This window comes from Convolutriloba macropyga, chromosome 8, assembly GCF_964194025.1.
Source record: "Convolutriloba macropyga chromosome 8, txConMacr16.3, whole genome shotgun sequence".
In the NCBI taxonomy this organism is placed as follows: Eukaryota; Metazoa; Xenacoelomorpha; order Acoela; family Convolutidae; genus Convolutriloba; species Convolutriloba macropyga.
In genome coordinates this window covers 35,563,368-35,579,492 of record NC_134475.1, presented here as the reverse complement: position 1 = coordinate 35,579,492, position 16,125 = coordinate 35,563,368, and positions in this window count along the sequence as shown.

Below are 16,125 nucleotides of genomic sequence, written 5' to 3'. Positions count from 1 at the left end.
GTAAAGCTAGGTTTTTTCCTTCAGTCCATATAATATGTAAGTTAGGAAATTTCATTAGTATCAATTGAAATCTGTAAACTCTATGGTTTGGTTTATTCTTTTGTGTAAAAAGGTAAATGATTGGCTTATGATCTGTAAATAAAATAATTGGGTGTTTAGAACCTGTTAATAAGAATTCGTATTCTGTGAGTGCGAAAATAATCGCTGAACATTCTCTAATTAGTGTAGATAGTCTCATTTCAATCGGTGTGAAAAGTCTAGAATTTGCTGATATTAATCGCATTTTCTTTTCCGTTGGATGTTGTTGCAGTAATGCTGCTCCAATGCCTGTGTTGGACGCATCTGTTATAATGTAAAATGGTTTTGTTGTATCTGGCATTGTTAATTCTTGGTTATGTGTTATTGTTTTTTTCATTTGTTCAAATATTTTTTGATGTTCTTTAGTCCATTTGAAATCATTTTCTTTGTGTAATAGATTGTATAATGGTTGTAATATTGGTTGCATTCCATAGACGTATTTGGCTAAGAAATTTATTGTTCCGAGGTATCGTTGTAAAGCTTTCATACTTGTTGGAGGTTCCAGTTTTTGGAATCCATCAATTCGTGATGTAAGTGGTTTTACTTTTTTGTCTTCGATAATGTGACCTAAGAATTTTACTCTCTTTAACATGAAGTATGTTTTATCGGGTGCTGCTTTGAGATTTTCTTTAAGCAGTACTTTATGATATTCGATTAGTGTTTCAAACATTTGGTCATAAGAATTTGTTTGTATAAAGATATCGTCTACGTAAGTGATAACTGTTCCTTTTCTGATCAAAGTGTAAAGGAAATGTGTTAGTATTGATGCAAATGCTGCTGGTCCGATTGATATTCCGTAGAATAATCTTTTAAAACAATATTGTTCGTTTCCAATTGTGAAATGCGTATATCTCATCGATTCCTCGTCTAATGGTATTTGGTTATATGCACTATTAAGATCTGCTGTTGTGAATATTGTTCCGTTTATTCTTGTTAAAGCTACATCAACTGGTTCAATTGGCCAGTTGCACTTTGATTCATCTATCATGCTGTTCAAATATCTTGCGTCTAGTACAATCTTTAAAGATTCTCCTTTTCGTAGTATTATTACCGGGTTTGTGAATGTATTTCCTGTTGATAGTTGTTCTTTATTTACAGGTGCAAATATGTCATATTTTTTGAGAACATCTAATAGTTTTTGTATTCGTTCTCGAAGATGTATAGGTACTTTACTTATTCTTTGTTTTTTGAATATTGCATCTTTTTTTATTGGTAAGTTCAATTTTACTTTTGTTTTTCCTACGTCAAATTTTGTTGTTGCGTATACTTGTCTATAGTCTAATATGATTTTTACTACTTTTTCAAATTCTTCTTGTGTTAAGTGTGAATGTTGAAAATCAAACATTTTTATGAATTCTTTTTCTTGTTCTGAATATTTGTTAATGTTAAATTTGCATTTGAAGTTTGGTTTTCTTTCAAATGTTGCGACTTGTTCAATAGTTTCGTTTTCTTGTATGTTTAATATTTCATCGATATCGTCTTCATTTTCGTATGTCAGATGGTATAGTGCTTGGAATAAGTCGATAGAGTTTGTTTGGTATAGTTCGTTATCCTGTTCTTTGAAGCTAATATTTCTGTTCATGAAACCAATGAGTCCTATATTTATTGTTATTCGGTGTCTAGTTTTGTTGATCAATAGTATGTCCATAAAGTATTCTTCATCTGAGGAAAAATCCTTTACGTCTGTAAATGATACGTTATGATATTTGTTTATTGGTTCGAAATAGAATTTCGATTTCTGTATTGTTTTATCATTTGAGTATTTCATTTGTTTAAATATTGGTATTGGAAATGTTATGCTTTTCTTTTGATTTGGTTCTATATAGATTGTTTCTCTATTAATGATTGTGTATAATCGAGAGTAGTTAGGGTAACCATTAGTACTATTCATGTAGAATATAATATCGTTGTCTAAATTTGTATTTGTATTCAATGTTAGTTTGTTGGTATTAACATTTATCGTCTCGATATATTCTTTGAAGAATGGTGTGCCCAGTATATTATGATTGCATTGTGTTACATAGAAGTGAATGCAAAAATTGTTTTGTGGTTTGTTTCTATTGTTAGAAATTCTGTCTGGTGTTAGATTCAGTTTTACTGTTCCGAATGTGTCTATTTTTGTATTATTTGCAGCTGTTAGTGTTTTGCTTGCTTTGTCCAAGATCATTTCTGGGTTATTGTATTTGATTTCATTCCATGTATCTTCATTTAGTAGGTTTAATGTTGCTCCTGAATCCAATAGAAAATCTATTTCTAACATAGGTTTTTGTTTTGTAAAGTCCTGTTCAAATTTCTGATATTGATACATTGGTAATATCCATGTTGGGTTGCTTTCTAATGTATTTATTACAGTATTGCATGTATCTTCATTGGCATTGTAAAATTTATCTAGTATTTCTTGATCTTCGTCTGAGGACTCTGATGTGTACTCATATTCGTCGATTCCTGGTGGATCGTTATTTGATTTTTCTTGTCCAACGCTATTTATTCTGTTTTTGTTATTGTTGTTTCCATCATTTCTCCGTTCTTTTGAGTAATGTCTGTTATTTTGTTCTCGTTGGGATGAGTATCCTCTATTATCTCTGCTATTGTTATTTGAATGATTTCTATTGTTACTATTAGAACGTTGTCTATAGTTATCGTTTCTATTTGAATCTCTACTGTTGTATCTTTGTCGATTATTATTATTATTATTATTGTTTTTGTTACTATTATAAGGTGATTGTTGTCTTGAATTATTTTTGTCATTGTATCTTGAATTTGATCTGTTATTATTATTATTATTATTATTATTATTATTATTATTATTATTATTATTATTATTATTATTATTATTGTATTTGTTATAGCTGTTGCTTCTATGATAACTGTTGCTTCTGTTTCTATTGTAGTTATTCCTGTTATAACTAGTACTTCTGTTATTATAATTAATTGATCTTTGATATCCTTGATTGTTTCTACTATCTCTGGAATTTCTATTATGGTAGTTATTTCTTGAATGTGATCTGTATGGTGTCCGGCTTCTGGAGTTGTTATATATTGGTGATGTCGGTGGTAGTTGTCTGCCATTGACATTATTTGAGTCAATTCTTCTATTTGGTAAGTTTTGATTGTTTCTCATGTGACTGTAAAATGATCTTTCTTTCGGTCTTGTAACACTACCTCGACGTGGTCTCTTGAAACATCTTCCCTTTGTGTGTCCATGTGAGCTACAATAGCTACAAAACAGAGCAAACTTTGGTCTTCCTTTAAAATTCTTTTTGTCATATGTATTGTTAATTCCGTTTAGAACATTGCATATTGTTCCTTCGAATTGTTCTAAGTCGTTTTGATTAAGTTTATTTATATTATTACAGGCTATATTCATTTGTTTTAGATCTTCATTAATATTTGTTGTACTCTGGTTTACTTCATATAATCTTTTGTGATTATTAGTTATTGTTCTTGTTAGATCCATTTGGTCTATTTTCTCTACTAATGTTTTGAATGGCATTTCTGGTTCTCGTGGAGTTTGTTTGTGGTTTGCATGTTTCTTTAATGCTGCGTTTTTTAATTCGTTGTCTAAACATCTTATGAACGTTTGGTTCATAACACTATTTCTGTAATCTTCTGTGTATAGAGAATAAGCAGTTTTGACAAGAGTTTCTATTCTTAATGCTAATGATCTTAGTGATTCGTTTGTATGTTTTTGTAATTGTTGTAATATGATTTTTGCTTGTTGTTTTGATTTTTCCGAATCAAACATATCTGAAAATTCTTTGCAAAATGTTTCCCAATCTAATTTTGTTTCACTTGGAAGTGTCGAATACCATTTTTGTGCAGGTCCCTGTAAAGTATGTAGTATTAACGCTGCTCTTTTTACTTTCCATTGGTGATGTCCTGGTTTATTTACCGGTTCAATGCCACTGCTGAATATCATAGCAGCGACAATGCTATTTAAATATTCTTCAACAGTATATGCTGGGTCTGTTCCATCGAATGGTCTTATTGTTGTTGGTACTGATCCACTGCTAATGTTTTGTTCAATTTGAGGCTCTTCGTTTATGCTCATTGATGTTAATTGTTTATAAAATGGTAAAAATGGTTCTACTACTGTTGTTTCTCTTTCTTCTGTTGTGATTGGATTTGTTCTTCTATTTTGGTTTTCTTGTTGTTGATTACTATGTCTATCAGTATTTTGTATGTTTTCATTTGTTGTATGTTCATAGTTTCTGTTATGGAAAGGATTTTCTTGATTTCTGTTATGTAATGGATGTTCGTATCCCGTTCTATAGTTATTTTGTCCTTGTAGATTGTCAAGAGTTCTATCCAATTTATTGATTACCATTTCTAGTGCTTCTTCTTGTCTTTTTTCTATATTTCGGCTCATTCGATGATATTTTTCTTCTAGGTTATTTATTAATTTATTAGTATGTTTTGTTACTGTTTGTGTAATTTCGTTTTTTAAATCTTCATAATTATATTGTTGTTTTTCCCAATTTTGTTCTATAATTGCTATTTACCGAGTTGATGTACATTCTGTTGCTGTTAATTTCGTCCTTGTTTTGGTATTTTCGTCTGTTTTGGTTTACCGATGGTGGAAATAGATTGTCAGTTCTAATTTCTCTTTCATCTGAATCAGAATTGTCTATATCTTCTATTGTATTATTGTTGTTTCCGAATAAATTTGATGTTAATAGTTTATCTGGTTTTATTGTTGATTTTTGTTTTACTTGTGGATTGTTGTCCAGTTGTGTATCTTTTGGTGTTGACGTTGATGTTAAACTTTTTGTTATATTAAATGATGATGATCCTGATTGTGCTTGATCCAGTATTTTCACGTAATTTTCTATTCAATGAAATTAATACTGTCTGAACTGATTTGTAAAGTACTTTCAAAATTTTCTGAATAATATTCTTTATCCCAAATATTTTTGAGTTCATCACAGAGATATCCTATTTCGTCAGGATATGTCTCTCCGAACTGTATTCGTTTTTCTTTTATATGTTCAAAATTGTCTAACCAAAAGGGGAAAGTAAATTCCGATACTATTTTTATGATATCTTTTGATGCTGTTTTTATTTCTGGTTTTAGTTCTATTATTTTTGTTAGCCAATTATTATAATTTTTGATGTCAATTCTTAATCTGTCGTTCACAGATTGTACCTGTTGACGACTTTCATTGAGATATCCACTTGTGTTTCTTATTATGTTGTATGTTGTGGATGTTATTGCTGTTAGTTTTGTTCTATCCTGTGATTCTTCATGTCTTTTTAAAAATATTTTTAGCATTTCCGATAATGTTGTTTCATTTTGGAAATTAAAATATGTTCTTCTGTTGTTATTTTCATTTGTTAATACAAATGTATAGTTTCTGTTGTATCTATCACTATTCAGTAGTATTACTGGTAGATAGTGTGTCAAATGGTTGCGGTTGATTTTTATTTGTTGTATATGATCTGTCTCTTTGAAGATGTTTCTCTTCAAATTTAGGATTATTTTATAAATTAATTCTGTATTTTCTTGTGGACAATCATTTGCGATAACAAAAGGTGTTAATTCGTTATTATGGTTTGATTGTGTATCAAATTTGTAAGCCATTTGTTATTCTTTGAATTTTAATCCGTTCTGTTTTTCTAACAATAGTTTTTGTTATATCCCTCAGAAATTATAATTGTTTACCCAATTTAGTTCAGCACTGGTCGCACCAGATAAGACGTGTTCTAGAGCTTACCTTTGTTAGGGTACTTCCTGAACTGTCTTATGGTTGTCTCAAGAATACTAGTTAATCTTAAGGCTTACCTGACTAACTAAAGTTCTATTCCTCTAGTCTGTTACTCTTCTATCTGAGCTTCAGTAGACGGTGCACGGGCCCCAATGCTACGGTCTAACGTTTATCTCAATACAAAACAAGAGCGGAGTAGAGAGAGAGAAATATACTCTATTATTATATCAGGATGGTAACTGGTACTGACTAAATTACTTTCTCTTCTGCTCAGAGAGGGTAGATGGGTAAACACACAAAGGGAAAGAAGGATAAAATAATATATCATTTTTATCCAATCAGGAAAGAGTATTTCAGTCTTTTTCTGAATAAAGTCTTTCAAATATTAAATATTCCTTTTTGGAAGTCATGCCTGACTCCAACTGAGCCTTTAATTTTTAGCGTCTTGTGCGGCAAATTGCTATTTCCACCACAAATCTAACTTTTCTTCCAAAACACTTATTCAGACGAATTCTTTTGCATGTTCAGAATTGGCTAGGCCAGTATGTTTGCGTTTTGTGCCAAAAATCGAGAAAAAGCAAAAAATATTGAAAACACTGAGCCTTTAATTTTTAGCGTCTTGTGCGGCAAATTGCAATTTCCACCACAAATCTAACTTTTCTTCCTAAACACTTATTCAGACGAATTCTTTTGCATGTTCAGAATTGGCTAGGCCAGTATGTTTGCGTTTTGTGCCAAAAATCGAGAAAAAGCAAAAAATATTGAAAACACTGAGCCTTTAATTTTTAGCGTCTTGTGCGGCAAATTGCAATTTCCACCACAAATATAACTTATCTTCCAAAGCACTTATTCTGACGAATTCTTTTGCATAATCAGAATTAGTTAGACCAATAGGTTTGCGTTGGTTTGCATTTTTTCCCAGAATTCCAGAAAAAAAGCAGAAATTAACGAAAACACGGAACTGAGCCTTTAAATTTTAGCGTCTTGTGCGGCAAATTGCAATTTCCACCACAAATCTAACTTTTCTTCCAAAACACTTATAAAGACGAATTCTTTTGCATGTTCAGAATTGGCTAGGCCATTATGTTTGCGTTTTGTGCCAAAAATTGAGAAAAAGCAAAAAAATATTGAAAACACTGAGCCTTTAATTTTTAGCGTCTTGTGCGGCAAATTGCTATTTCCACCACAAATCTAACTTTTCGTCCAAAACACTTATTTTGACCAATTCTTTTGCATATTCAGAATCGGCTAGACCAATATGTTTGCCTTTTGTGCTAAAAATCGAGAAAAAGGAAAAATTAACGAAAATACTTAGCCTTTAAATTATAGCGTCTTCTGCGGCAAATTGCAATTTCCACAAATCTAACATTTCTTCCAAAACACTTATTCTGGCCAATTCTTTTGCATATTCAGAATTGGTTAGGCCAGTATGTTTGCGTTCTGTGCTAAAAATCGAGAAAAAGCAACAAATTTTGAAAACACTTAGCCTTTAAATTTTAGCGTCTTGTGCGGCAAATTGCAATTTCCACCACAAATATAACTTTTCTTCCAAAACATTTATTCTGACCAATTCTTTTTCATACTCAGAATTGGTTAGACCAGTATGTTTACGTTTTGTGCCAATAAGGTTTGCGTTTTTTGCCGAATATCGAGAAATAGCAGACATATGTCATATCATCACCTCGAGAAATAGAAAACTTTTAGAGAAGACCATTTTTTTAACTACTATAGAGAAGTTTAAAATTTTGTGTTAACTTTACCGTATAACTCATTCAGTACTGGCGGCAGTTTTTCAGCCGCACAAGTCAGCTCACGAAAATCCGCATAACAGTATTTTCAAAGTTGTAGATAAAGACAGTACACTGAGAGTTTAAACAAACATTGCAAAAATCACTGAGCCTTTAAATTTTAGCGTCTTGTGCGGCAAATTGCAATTTCCACCACAAATCTAACTTTTCTTCCAGATCGCTTATTTTGACCAAATCTTTTGCATATTGAGAATTTGTTAGACTAGTATGTTTGTGTTTTGCACCGAAAAGCAGCAAAAAGCAAACATGATTATTATTATTATTATTTTTATTATTTTACACTGAGAGTTTAAATTTTAGCGTCCTGCGCCGCAAACTGTAATTTCCACCACAAATCTAACTTTTCTTCCAAAACAATTATTCTGACCAAATCTTTTGTAGATTCATTATTATTATTATTATTATTATTATTATTATTATTATTACTATTATTATTATTATTATTATTATTATTATTATTATTATTATTATTATTATTATTATTATTATTATTATTATTATTATTATTATTGTGATACTGGAGCTTACAGTATCTAGAAACTTTGTAACCAAGTACTATTCTATCTACCTATAAACACTCTATGCTTATGTTATTTAATTACTGTCTTTGTAAATATATACCAATTGGTGTTAGTTGCTCTTTCGCAGCAACCTGTTTCGTTAAACATAGAAATGTGTCATTCACACATTAAGAAAGTGCAGACGATAAACTATAGCGATAGAAAACAGTCGCATCGTGGCCAATTGAGTATTACTGCACTATAGCGTTTTATTCCTATAAGAACAGATTATTCCTATGAGTCAAGAACTAGATAGATCTTCCACATCCGCAACTTTACATAACACAGCAGAAATAGATAACCAACTGGTTTGGTCGAACCCAGTTAGGACTACATTAAACCCACAGATTACTAGACAACTCGCATACTCAAACATCCTTCTTGACATGGCGCAGTCAGCGAAAACTCCATTAGGAGTAAACCCATTCTGGGAATCCGGCGCAACACCACCCATAGAATGGAGACAATGGTTCTCAACACTAAAAATGGCGATAATGGCACGCGACAGCATTGAAGTAGATAAGTTACTCAAATTGAAACCACAACCCACAGACTTATTCTACCCTACACTACCAACATACGAAGAAGAATTCGAAGGAGAGACAGAAGACGAGGCAAGAAATAGAGAACAGAGGAACGAAAGAAGGAGAGTTGATTTTGAAAATGAATGCAAAGTAATAGAGCGAAGAGGAGCAATGGTTGACAGAATACCGTGGGATGAAGCAGACACGAAAGTAAAAAGCCTGATATATCTATCACTTGGAGTGGAAGCAAGAAGAACATACCACCAGAAAAATCCACACACACGAATAGAAAAATGCACCACAAATGAACTCGCACACGAACTCAACATCACATTCACTATCCCTCGAAACACCACATTTGACAGATTTAAATTCTTCAAATCCTTGCAACAATCACACGAATCACTCGAGACATTTTACAGCAGAATAAGGGAAGCAGGAGCACTATGCAAATTCAAAGACTTAGAGGAAGATTTGGTAAAGGACCTTTTCTTTTCAAACATGACCAACACATCAATCCAAATGGACTTGTTATCAGAAGTAAGAACACCACAACAAGTACTAAACTTCGCAATCAACAGAGAAAGAGGCCAGGCAAACCAGCAGGAAATTCTGAGAGCATACTCTAGCAGCACCAACTGGTCACAAGTATCATATATCAGAAATAAACCAAGAACACCTTTCACTCAACGCCCACCACAACAACCAATATTACCAACTCCAACAACTGGTAAAATAGAACCCTGCTACAAATGTGGTCACCCATTTATAAAAAATCACTTAAACATGTGCAAAGCCCAAAATTTCACTTGCAAAATTTGCAAAAAGATCGGTCACTTTACATCAATGTGCAAAGCCCCAATGCCAGAACGAAGAAACACAACGTATAGACAGGACTTCAGGAAAAACACACAACAACAACAAACAACACCACAAACGAGAAGAGTGAGACATGTGAAAGAACAGGATATTTGCGAGGAGGAACAAGAATCAGAAGAAGAAACAGTCGATGCAGAAGCCGCTCTATACATAAAGGAACTAATGGAAGACTGGTCGTCAGTTAACACAATAAGATCTGTGGAAGTGAAGAAAATAAACACCATATCAGTTAATAAAACAACTGGAGGTGAATGTTGGGTCAAAACAAACGGAAAAAATACGGAAGTGGACTGGCTAGCAGACACAGGTTCACCTCGCTCATTTTTAGAATACACAAAAGCAAAAGAAATCACAAAACAAAACAAAGAAAGCAAAATAACAATGTTCGACGAGAAATCAAGATACAAATGTTTCAACAACCAGGATATAAAGATCTTAGGAGTGTTGCACATCACACTTAAGTCGGGGGCATGGACAGCAAAAAACTGTAGAATACTCCTGGTCAAACATCTACCACAACCAGTTATGGGGAGAGATATTCTGCAACAACTGGGAATAGTTCTCACAGCTACAAAACCAACCGGTAAGATAATCAACTTAGTATCAGACACATCGACAGAACAAAACATAGTAAAATGGATATTCAAAAAGTACCCACATCTATGCACAAGACTAGGACGTTCAAAAAACCATGTGGCAAAATCAACATTCAAAGAAAACTTCATACCAACACAACACAAAGGTAGAAGAGTCCCACTACACCTACTAGAAAGGGTAGAACAAGAACTAGAAAAACTAATTGAAGATAAACAAATCATGAGATTGGAAAAGTGTTCCGATGAATATTTCATAAGCCCCGTAGTAATTACGGTTAAAAAGGACAAAAGCGTTAAAATTGCACTCGACTCTAAGGAATTAAACGACGCAATACACAAAAACAAATATCAAATGCAAAGCATTGACCATTTAATAGACGCAGTTGCAAACTACATCTCCGAACGGAGCACAGAACAAGGAACATTTTACTTCTCGAAAATAGATTTGAAATACGCCTACAGCCAAATACCATTAGATCCACAACTTCAAAAACATTGTAATTTCAATATATTAGGAGGAAAAGCAACAGGCACATACAGATTCTTAAATGGATTCTATGGACTAACAGATATGCTAGCAACATTCCAAAAAACCATTGACGTAACACTTAGAAACTGTCATAACAAATTCGCCTTCCTAGATGACATATTAGTGATAACAAAAGGAAAATTGGTAGATCATGAAAAAGAACTTGACAAAATATTATACCAATTAGACAAAGAAAACCTAGCAATAAAATTACAAAAATGCGAATTTGCACAGAAACAAATAACTTGGCTAGGCTATGAAATAACACCAATTGGTATAACGCCTACAAAAAAGAAGTGCGAATCAATCAATCAACTGGAAACACCCAAAACACTAAAACAACTCAGATCATTCATGGGATGCATACATCACCTAATAAAATTCACACCAAGACTAGCCGAATTATCTGAACCATTAAGACCACTCCTATCAAAAAACAATACAAAAGCTCAAAACAAACTAGACTGGAAAGAAGAACACACAGAAGCATTCGAAAACATTAAAAAACAAATAATAAACATTACAGAAAATAAACACTTTGACATAACCAAAGACACAAGAATAAAAAGCGACGCAAGCAAAAAAGGCTTAGGCGCTTGCCTGGAACAAAAACACGGTCAAATCTGGAAACCAGTGGCGTACGCCAGTAGGTTCCTGAACAGATTAGAAGAAAGATACAGGACAAATGAACTAGAACTTTTAGCCAGAGTTTGGGCATTAGAGCATTTCAAATATTACCTATATGGCAACAAATTTACTCTCCAAACGGATCACCAAGCATTATTGTCAGCACTTAAAAATAATCGAGGAAACAAAACATACCAAAGCAGATTATCAAGATGGGTAGATAGACTACTCCCGTTTAATTTTACAATAGAACATATACCGGGGAAAAACATGGGTTTCGCGGATTATTTAAGTAGAAATCCATCAGGCTCACCATCGCCAACAAACGAGGACGACGAAAAGTTCGTAATAAACCTAATAGAGGAAATGAAACACGCGATTTTAAAACAAAGCAAAAATTCATTTGGTTCAAATAAACCAACTGGTAATTCAAACCAATCAGAGAGCTTAACTCAAAACGAACGAAATGACGTCAAGCACAAAAGAGAGCGCTTTTTGCCACAGTAAATCTAAAAGTAAGTCGCTTCTTTCTCACTCTTTGTTAACAAGAATTAAACCAAAATTAATCGCAATTACAACCCGCGCTCGTCCAAAATTAAACACATTTGAAATTCCAATAAATAAACGCTTCCGTGGTCCAAACAAAAATAAAACTCCAATGGAGATTCAAATCCCAAACAAAATTGTGCGCGACAATAGCACACAGACTGATATCGATTCCAATAAAGGCAAAGGCCTATCCTCCCTTATTCCTGATAAACATGAAGAACTATTTAAAGCCATAGACGACACACCAACACCCGATTACAGATTTAATCTTATGAAAGTCTTTAACGAGGAATTCATAGCAGAAAATTCAAAAAAGGATCTAGGCCCCATTATCGACCTCGTAGAAAAACAAGATTGGCTCTCGCTGAAGAAAACAAATCCTATATTTTACAAAATTCATCGCGACCTCTCAGTTACACCTTCGGGTTGTCTTCTATATGACAACCGCCTAGTTATTCCAGCTAAATTAAGACCGATGGTCCTTCAAACAGTTCACAGCAAACATCCAGGTCAAGCGGGAATGTTGGCCCTCGCGAAATTAATATGGTATCCACACATACATAGTGAGATCGTCGCACAGGCGCAGAGCTGCAAACATTGCATTGAAAAAGGTAAAAATTTAAAACCAATAATTGCAAGAACCAATTTAGGCTCACTACCAACACTAGTAGAACCCAACGAAGAAATACAAATGGACTTCGCAGGCCCAATCCCGTTTAAGAATAACACACAAAATAACTATATCTTAGTAACAGTAGATAGACTATCGAGATACCCACATGCAGAAATATTCAACAACTGTGACACAAACACAGCCATAGAATATCTCGAAAGCTACTGTAAAGTGCACGGAATTCCACGCTCAATTAGATGCGACCAAGCACAAGCATTTAAAGCAAAAGAATTCGACATATTTTGCAAAAATAAAAACATAAAACTAATACTAGCACCAGCTGGTGATCATAGAGGTACAGGCATGGTAGAAAGACTAATCCAAACAATAAAAAGAAGATTAGCGGTATTAGATATAGACCCAAACTGGTCTAACACAACACTAACCAATAGGCTAGCGAACATCATAGAAAACATCAGATTAATACCCAACACTACAACAAAATTATCACCTTTTGAAGCACACTTCGGAAGAAAACCAAACACCGAAATATCGAACATCACAACAAAAGCATCACACAAAAACCTCACATACAAAAACCTAACAAACTACTGTTTAGACAAGAAAGTGCTCAAGCAGAATGCCCTTACGAAGGAGGAGATTTGGAGACGAGATGGTGAATCGGAACAAGAACTTGACATTAGATACCAAAGCGACAATAATAACGAAGACACTCAACCGTCGACACCTACAAACTTACCAACTGGCAGTCACCAACCGGTAGAAGTAACCTCAAGCGACGATTCAGAAAATGTACCGCTAGCCACAACTTCCAGAACAACAAAGTCCCCACGTAAGATATATCCATCTGAAATCCACTTCACAATTTGTGATAAAACTACAAAATATATGAAAACACGAAAGAACGTAGCACGAAAATCACTCGCAAGAAAAACAAAAGAACCTCGAAATACACTTGCACCACAATGGAACATAATACAAGACGGCACCATCACTAATTACTCACCACACACAATAACCATAGACACACCACTTAGAAAAAACACAGTAATAAGAAAAAACCAACTTGCTATAGTAAACGAACAAAAACCTATCACAGAAACAACAGAGGAACAACATAAACCAAGACTAATACACATGGTAGCATGTAAAACAGTTGGTGAATATAAAAGAAACCAAGAAAAAATTAAAAAGTTTTGTTTAGAAGAAGCAAAGCAACAGAAGGTAACAAAGGCGACTCCACCAACTGGCGGACACAAAATTCAACAAACGAACTCCAGGAACACACGTCAAAGAGCGCAACCAACCAACTGGAGCCCAGCGAAAGTTCGACAAGTGGCAAGCCTAAATCAGCGCAAACAACAACAAAAGACTAAAAGCCCGACAACACCCAAGAAACAGAATCGGACAAAACAAAGCGATTCCAAAAAACGATCACGAACTCCAAAAGCCAACCCAGGAGAAACATTCAAGCAACGTTCGAAAATGATGGCATTACAAAGCACACAAGAACACGAACAAAACAGATCATTCATACAAGTAGACACGAACGCACTACAGCAATCACCAAGCACAATTACTTACCAATTCGTAGAAAACGAATCACCTCAAACTATAGTCGCATCAAGCGACCCGAAAGACTTTATGTTCACATCACCCGACAGCCCACCAGTACAACACGATCGAAACAACGCTAACAATGAAGTAACCAATAACAATGACTTTAAATCAACTAAATCAACTCCAAAAATCGATCAAACAGTTGAAAAAATACAAAGACTAAATGACAACACAACAAAATTCAACAACCCACAAGTCATATTTCTAGACGCAGAGAACAAAGTCCAAGAAGAACACGAAATTGCAACCATTCTACAACAAGAACAAGCTAGATTAGAAAGAGAGCAAGCGAACATTATCTCAATACTTCCTGCACCAAAAGAAACAGTCAACACAGAGACACTCAGCAAGGACATGAGGGAAGAAATTCCACAACCAACTGGTAAACGATCACAACCCGGAAACAATAACAACAACACAGATCAATTGGTAACAGAAAAGAACGAGAAGACAAAAGATACAAGCCTGAAAGAACAACCAATAGAAAGAACCGAGCCCAAATCGCAAAAGTCGTACAACAGCAGCACGACATCACAAGAATACTGTACACCTCCACTATCCCCAACAAGTGAAATATCCGACATAAACTCGGCTGACATAGAGGCACTGAATGAAACATTGTGAAACACTGTTTCATTCCAGAGAAGGGGAAGTGTGATACTGGAGCTTACAGTATCTAGAAACTTTGTAACCAAGTACTATTCTATCTACCTATAAACACTCTATGCTTATGTTATTTAATTACTGTCTTTGTAAATATATACCAATTGGTGTTAGTTGCTCTTTCGCAGCAACCTGTTTCGTTAAACATAGAAATGTGTCATTCACACATTAAGAAAGTGCAGACGATAAACTATAGCGATAGAAAACAGTCGCATCGTGGCCAATTGAGTATTACTGCACTATAGCGTTTTATTCCTATAAGAACAGATTATTCCTATGAGTCAAGAACTAGATAGATCTTCCACATCCGCAACTTTACATAACACAGCAGAAATAGATAACCAACTGGTTTGGTCGAACCCAGTTAGGACTACATTAAACCCACAGATTACTAGACAACTCGCATACTCAAACATCCTCCTTGACAATAACAATAATAATTATAATATTAATAATATTAATAATAATAATATTAATAATAATAATAATAATAATAATAATAATAATAATAATAATAATAATAATAATAATAATAATAATAATAATAATAATAACAATAATAATAAAAATAATAATAATATTAATAATAATAATAATAATAATAATAATAAAGATAATAATAATAAAAACATTAATAAATATAGTAATAATAATAATAGTAATAATAATAATAATAATAATAATAATAATAATATTAAAAATAATAAATTGTTCTCAAGTATGTACAAACAAACAGCATTGTTCTACAAAATTTACATATGCAAACTCGAAAGACCATCAAAAGGCAAAAAAGCCTTCTCGTCTGATGCCTTTGGAAGCAGTTCAAGTTTGTTAGTAGGGGGTAGGGGGCGGGGGTAGGGGGTTTATATTGGTTTGTTTTTAAGGTTTAAAAAAAGAATACGTGAGGAAACGGTGGAGATTATGTAAAAGGATAAAAAAAAATTTAAAAGTTTTAGACAATTAATTGCCCAAAAAACTACTAAAAATTAGATGGTTTCCCTACTGAGATGTTAGTAGAACTTTTATAACTTTGGTAACCAAAACGTTTTGAATTATTTATGTAAAAGCTGCCCAACCGAATTTGTTTTGATTTCATGGGAAATTAACGCAAAAGAAAATGAATGAAATCCACCAATCAGATCACAGCCCAACTGGAACGTAGTTATGTTACCTTTTGCAAGAATTTTGCATGACACCCAACCACTTTAGCTTGGCTATGCTATGTCAAAAAATTGAAAGATTAGCATTAACACAATCAATGTGAACTTTTATGATTTTTTCTCGTATCAACCATTTTTCTAAACTGAAACAATGGATATTCGTGTTTTAGGCAGCCAATACTTGGAAAAAATA